The sequence below is a fragment of the Antechinus flavipes genome, chromosome 3 (genome assembly GCF_016432865.1).
Source record: "Antechinus flavipes isolate AdamAnt ecotype Samford, QLD, Australia chromosome 3, AdamAnt_v2, whole genome shotgun sequence".
In the NCBI taxonomy this organism is placed as follows: domain Eukaryota; kingdom Metazoa; phylum Chordata; class Mammalia; order Dasyuromorphia; family Dasyuridae; genus Antechinus; species Antechinus flavipes.
The window spans coordinates 497,436,438-497,444,261 of NC_067400.1; the positions used below are offsets into that span (position 1 = coordinate 497,436,438).

At 34.3% G+C, this 7,824-nt stretch overlaps 1 pseudogene; it reads right to left on the reverse strand.

The window, feature by feature from the left end:
- Nucleotides 1-998: 998 nt before the first annotated feature.
- On the reverse strand, nt 999-1,392 carry LOC127557350 (40S ribosomal protein S24-like; annotated as a pseudogene).
- Nucleotides 1,393-7,824: the final 6,432 nt, after the last annotated feature.

Below are 7,824 nucleotides of genomic sequence, written 5' to 3' on the forward strand. Positions count from 1 at the left end.
ATTTAAATATTTTCTCAGTTATCTCTAATAATTTACCACAGAGAAAAGAATTTTGGAGTTGGAATTTCAGGATGTAGGTTGGGATCTTTACTCTGTCATTTATTATTTGTGTAACATTGGGCAAGTTGCTTCTTGTTTTTAAATATCTTTTTATTTCTTCATCTGTAATATGAGAGATTTGGACTAGATGGCCTCTAAGATCCCTTCCTTTGTAAATTTATTGACATAGCCTGTCAACAGTTCCTTGACATCATTAGCCAGTCTCTCCTCCTTTAATCTCTCATAAAAAAGCCCTTCTCTTCCCCAAAGCAAACATGTACCTTTGACCCCATCCAATTTCATCTTTTGCAGATTGCCCCTGCAATTGTTTACCCTGCTACCTCTCCTTTACCACTCCTTCTCTGCTATCTTCAAGCATGTCCATGCCTTTTCCTTGTCAAGAATTAAAAATAAAACAGCAAATCTCTCAGCAGCCCTTCTCATTCCTCAAGCTATTGTCATATCTCTCTTTCTGGTCCAAAAACAAAACAAAAAACTTCTCTATTCTTGTTACTTCTACTCCCCTCATCTTTTCATCATTCATAGTATGGTTTTTGACCTTTCAATTCTCTGAAAAGTTACCAGTGATCTCTTGACTGTCAAATGTGAAAACCTTTTCTCACTCCTCATATGTCATTACCTTTCTTTAGTATTTGGCATTGTTGACTGCCCTTTACTCCCAGATACTCTCTCAACTCTGATTTTTTGTGAGACTTCTGTCTCTTGGTTCTCTCTCTAACTGTCCAGCTGCTTCTCAGTTTCCATTGCTAGTTCATTATTTATATTTTGCTGACTAATTTTGGGTGTATGTAATGGCTCTGCTATAGGCTCTCTTCTTTCATCTCTATAATCTCTCATTAGATGTCTCTCACCTACTGCTATGTATTTGATTATAATTTCTATGGAGGCAAAATTCAGCTCTACATATTCATAGTTTATTTATGTTCTGATGAAAATCATTAGCATAATGGATAACAGCCAGCACTGACATTTACCTTTGCAGTATCCCTGACTTTCTTCATTCTGTTCTTAATGTTCCTTTTGCTGCTTTCTTGATATCTTTTTCTTCTCATATAGCCTATGCCTTGTAAGTTGGTTCATTTTTTTTTTTTTGCATAGTCAAGGGAATCATAAATCATGGAAAAACCTATTGTTTTACTATCACCAAAGTGGTTTCTGAATCCAAAACCAAAAATGTCTGGAGTTGTTTTGTACATTTCGACAAGATTTTCTCAAATTTCAGTTTTACTCATTGTGGTCTTTCCAGGATGAAAGACATCTATAACAATCTATTTATGCTGAAGAAATGTTTGTCATAAACTTCCTGGTTCTGATGTGTATTGTGTCATTCATGGTAATAGCCAGCTCCTCAAGCAGCAAGAAAGGGAAAGGAACACCTCTTCATATTCAACAATAGTTTCAGGTATAATCCCACAACTCTAACTTCCTATTTAACATTTCAAATTGGATATCCCTGTTGTGTGGTATGGCAAATTCAATTTACAAATACTCAGAGATATCTCAAGTGAAGAATAGAAGTGTTTAATTCTTAGAATCTTGCAAGAAGTGAACTTCTCTAAATTGGGGTTCAGTCAGTAGAGAGAAGTTAAATTTCCACCGAGATGGAAATGAATTATAGTCGTGACCACAAGAATAATGCTTGAAAGTTGTTAAATTTTGACCTGAATTTTATTTTCCCAAATTCTGCAGATAAATTGAATCTAAATTATAAATTCAATATACCTTAGTTAATGATTTTATAAGAAATGACATAATTCCCCATAAAGAGGAGATTTGCTTAGATTTAAGTAGTTCATTAAACTAGAATAACCAAGGAGACTTAGTTTACCTCAGGCTTCCTCAACAAATAGAGATTAGTCAGTTTATAGACTCTTAGAATATCTCCAGACCATTAAATAGTTAGATTCTTCTCTAAACAGTTAAGTAAAGGTTCAGGAGATCAGATATTTCTACTAGAAGAGCAAGTCTTTTGTTCTCCTTCCCAGAGCCTGAATGATTAACAGACCCTTGAAACTGGGTCTGGAATTATAAAATGAGAAGTCCTCAGTTGCCCCGTTACACTCACTTGTCATATTAAATTTCACATGTCTAAAATAAAACTCATCTTTCTCCTAAAGCCTACCATCCTTACAAATTTCCTTATTTCTATTAAATGAGATAATGTTTGTAAAGTTTGTAAGGCATATAATAGGTGCTCAATAAATGCCTATTGCCTTCTTTTTCCATTTACATCCCTTCGCCTGGGTATTCAAGATATCATCATACTTTAAGCTGTTCAGGTTTGTGGCACCAGATTTTTTTCTCTGTTTTATTTCATATATCTAATTAATAGCCACATTTTGTTATTTCTACCTCCACAGTATTTTTCATATTCATTCTCCTCTCCCTACTTACACTGCCACTGTTCTAGTTGAGGTCATTATTCCTCTCATTTTTATTGTCACAATGGTCTTCTATTTGTACACTCTGCCTCAAGTGAATCCAATATATATTGCACATTCGGTGCCTCCCTGTTGCCTCTAGGATCAAATACTTGTTTAAAGCCCTTTCCAGCCTTGCAAAATTTCTTTTTCCAGTGTTATCATATAATAATCAACTTTTCACACTCTGGCCTAGGAAAATTGACTTCCTTGTTATTCTTTATACACATTATTCCATTTCTCACCTCCACGGTCCTTTTACTAGTTGTCCTTAATGCCTAAAATATGCTTTACTATTGCCTCTTAGATTACTTTGTTTTCTGCAAAATTCAGCTCAAATACTTCCTTCTACATGATGCCTTTCTTTATTGATCAAGAGGATAGTGCTCTTTTCCCAAATTATCTTCTTTTTATTTTATATACACTTGTTATATGGGTACATGTTATTTTTCTTCATAGAATGCAAACTTCTTCATAGTTGTATATCTAGATTTCAGCATAATACCCTGATAAATAGCAGGTATTTATCAAATGTTCTTTGATTGATTTGTATCCCTAATGCCTAACAGTACTTGACACATAGTAAGAGATTAATAAGGCAATTAGGTTTCATGATGTATAACATGCTGAGTGTGGATTCAGAAAGACTTATTTTCCTGAATTCAAATCTGGCCTCAATCACTTACTAGCTGTGTGACCCTTTAAGTAAGTCACTTAACCCTGTTTACCTCAGTTCCTCATCTATAAAATGAACTAGAGAAGGACATGGAAAACCACTCCAGTATCTTTGCCAAGAAAACCCCAAATGTGATCATCAGAAGTTAGACATGACTGAAAAGTTACTGAATACCAACACATTAATAAATGCTTTTTAGTTTGTACATTTATAAATTCTCCTAAACTCTAGTTTCTCATCTCTAATCACCTGATAGAAATCTCTATCTGAATATCCCACAGCTGTATCAAATTCAACATGTCTCAAATTGAACTATCTTTACCTCCAACCCACCCATTCTCCTAAACTCAAGCGTAAGATTGGAATTGATTGAATCAATCAATTAGTCGCCACACCCTTACTGACTTAGCAGCATGAGCTGGGAAATGACAAGACCTAGAAATCTCTGTTGAATCAATTAATAAATACAAGAAATTTAAACTAGGTGCTACTGGAAATCTGTTCAGATTGACTGAGGAACTTATTGGGGCATGCTCAATGGGCTTTTATAAAACAAGCAAGGCAGTTTGGAATAAAGAATTTTAGTATCTGATAGGTTAATATTGGAAATTTCCAGATGGAGACTTGATCTTCAAAATCCTTTCTTTGTGGGCTTTTCTGGGGAGAAGAGAAGAGAAAAACGCTGGTATAAGCTTCATCCCAATCTCTTCTGACACCCCCTTAACCAGAAGAAGGTGAGAACTTTGGAGGATGAGAAGATTTTGTACTTTCCATCAATAACTCAGTACTTGTAGTATGCTGGGAATAGCTGTTACACTATTTGTATTTGGAACTAAAGACAAATTAAGCATACTGAGAAACAGCCGCTTTCAGAATCTTTAAGGTGTCCAATAGGCAAACTCTAAGAGTATCTTAAGTACTCTGACAAAAGGCCTTCCAGGAATTGAATTGTCCCTTTGCCACATGTAATTTCTAAAGCTGAACCCTCTTTTCCCACAGATTCTGTATGTTCTTATAATGGAGTGTCATAAACTTAGGAAGGAGGGATGCTTTGTGCCAACTGTTCTTGCTATATTATCATAGAATACACCTGTCTAAAAACCAATTAAACCTGATCATCTACTTTAATTAATAACAATAATTTAATTATTATTAATAATTATTATGCAATCACATTTTATTTATTATTCATTCATTATTTTATTGTTCATTATTAATCAGTATATTATTAATTAATAATAATTAGATTTGTAATATTGATTATTAGTAATAATATAATAATAACAATTTAATTGGTTAGTCAACCAATAATCAGAGGGGAATGACATCATTGGTATTAATGAGCATTAAAAGACATCTGTTCTCTCAGGGTCCCCTAAAATACAGTCCAGTAGTACCATCTCATGCATTAACCATATTCATAGTTCTTCAACTATCTGGAAAAGGAAGGAGATACATTTCCTCACCTCTTCAGGGATAAGCACAATCATTTTAATTACAGAGTGTTTGGTTTGGTTTTATAGGTGCTTCTGTTCATATTGTTGTACATATATATATATATATATATATATATAATTTTCCTGGTTCTCCTTATTTTAACTTCTCTAGAGGTAGTTTTACAGTACGGGGACTCTGTTATGGGGAGGGGAGTGAGTCTGAGGTTCCATTCTCATTCCTGAGATCAAAGTGATAGTGATGTAGTACTTCTCTCTCCAGAGTCTGACTCCAAGATCATGGGCCACCCCAATCCACAATTTCTTCCCTGGTTATTTTGTCAAATATTTTCCTTGTGTTGGAAAGCTGACCCACATTCATTTTTCTTTTGGGTTTACATCTCTCTACCGGCTCATTTGTTTCTTTTCTCTCTCTCTCCCTCATTTGTTCTTCATCTCACTGATCATTTAAGATATGTTTCCTTAAAGATTCTGTCTGCAACTGCTGTCTTCTTTCTTCACAAAAGAATTTTTTGGCACTTCACTCAATCCCATCTCAATCTGTATTTCCAGCCTGACTTCTCTCCAAAGTTTCAGACCGATATCTTCAGCAGCTTATGGGACCCCTCCACCAACCCCTTTCCCCACTGACACTTCAAATTCAGCATGTGTGCAACATAGTATTTTCTCTTAGAAATATTGTTATGCATAGAGGTTAGGCTTTTATAATACTCACTAAGCTATACTTCAGGTAAATTTAGGTTCATAGGCTTTTTTGGACTAAACTGGGAATAAATTTTCATTCTTACATTGTTTCTTTGGGAAAATGAATTTTAAACCATTAGCTTAAAAAATCAAAGTTTTGGAATAAAGCCTGTCCAATAGCTGCACCATTTCTACACTGACCTGTGTTGTAGTTATCTTCCTATAACACATGCACCTTTTCCTACAGGGAGCTTTGTTATTATCTTTGTACAGCAGTGTGAACTGAATAGTGTTATAGATGGATTGATGACTTTGGCATCCTATGACTTCTCATATGAAATAAAATCTTCCCAGCTTGGCCATTTAAAACACTTTAAAAATCACATTCCAGTATACCTTCCCTGGCTTATTGTTCTTGCTGTGCTCAATATACTCTTATCTTCCTGCCAATTTGGTTTCCAAATTTGGCATTCTATCTCTTGCCACACACATATATATATATAGGTGTATATGTATATGAATGTGCATATTTATACACACACAAAGGCAATATATATGTATGAATGTGTATATATGTGTATTTAAACACTGTATCACTTAACCCTTCTCAGCCTCAGTTTCTGCATCTATGAAATGGGAATAATAATACTTACTTCTTCCTCCCAAGGTTATTGTAAGGCTCTATGCATACCTTAAAAGGCAATATAAATGCTAGCTATTGCTATTATTTCCACTTTTTAGAATCACTAGAGTCCTAGAAGGCTTAATTCAGAAAACATCTCCAATAGGAAACCTTCCCTCCAGTTAGTGGTTTCAATTATCCTATATATACTTACCTGACTAAATACATGTTATACCAATCTGAATCCAAAGGAGAAGGGCAGGAAATATTTTCCATTTTGTTTTTATGTCCTTAGCACTTAGCACAATACTTTGCACAAAGTAGGTACTTAATAAATGCTTGTTGGATTTAATTATAATATGCTTTTGTCACTTCAGTAACAAAATAAAAGTAGGGCCATATAATGAACAGAGTAGTGGACTTAGAGAATCAGGAGCACTGACTTTGCCATATATTTGGTACATGATGATAGATATCACTTAAAATTATTCCTTCATTCATTTGTTCAGCAAACTTATGACTAGCTACCATGCACACTGTACGTTATCGAGGCACTGGGAGACCTAAATTATATATATGCAAGTCATAGACCTGTAAAATTTTGATAATTCAGGTCCATAGAACACTTTATCAGAAGGCAAGATACCAAAAAGATTTGTATAATATACAACATTATTAGTGTAACACTGGGGCCACTCACCATTTAACAGTGTCTTATCTCATTCACTAGTAAGGACCATAATATATATTATTAAGTAAATGCTCATTCAAATCGCCATTTTAGGGAATGGGGCTATCTTAGTAACAGCTTCTAGAGCTTCTCATTGGGTTTTTGGCAACTGTGGTGACATTTCTATGGTTTTGTCCCTTATCAGAGGAATCTCAGATTCTCTTTGTTGGGGGGTGTTAGTTGTGAATTTAATTAGGATTTAATTTAATTTATTTGGGATGCCTCCACCCACAAGGAAAAAAATGATATCCTATAAAGAAAAGGAGGAAGTACCTATAAACACTATTTTTGTAGTGGCAGTGGCTGATTGTTGTCCATCAACTAGGAAATGGCAAATTATTATGGTATATAAATTGGATGGATTACTTTTATGCTACAAGAATTGATTAAAGGGAAGGTTTCAGAGAAACCTGGGAAGACTCCTATAATCCGAATCACAGTGAAGTGAGCAAGATCAAGAGAACAATTTATATAGCAACAAGCAATTTTGAAAAACTTAAGAACTCTGATCAATGCAATCACCAATCACTATTCCAAAGAGCAAGAGATAAGTGTGCTACTTAAGTCTGATGGAAAGGTGATAGACTAATGGTATAAAATGAGATATACAATTTTTGGACAGGCTGTAGGAATTTGTTTGATTTGTCTATGTATGTTTGTTAAAGGGCTTAGTTTTTCTTTTATCTTTGTCTTCAATATGAGAGGGAGAAGTGCAATAGGGAAAAAATAGATTTTTAAATTAAAATTGAAATTGAATTCAATTTTAATTGAACTTAATTGAAAAAAATTTTCAAAAGAAAGTGTAACTTTTAGGCCCCAGCTGCTTTTAAATTGAAGCTATTCATCAAAACTTACTGCATTCAACTCTTTAATCATAATATTAGAATTGAATTGAACCAAATACATGAAAGCAACCAGAGGAGTCTCTCAGTTCATGAAGATTTTTGTCTGCAGAAAATATGAAACTCCTTCTTTCCACAGGGAACTGGGAAGTGTTATTCCCCAGGACTTTACTGGTAAGTGTCTATATCTAAGATTTTCCCATTTATTGTATAATCTCAGAGAGGGCCAATGTCCAACTAATAGAGATAATTCAGGAATTTGGGGATCTTGTCTCTTTGTCTTGGCAGATTAGGTTTGATTCAGCTGGACAATTTAATTCCTTCCTTATTCCCTGA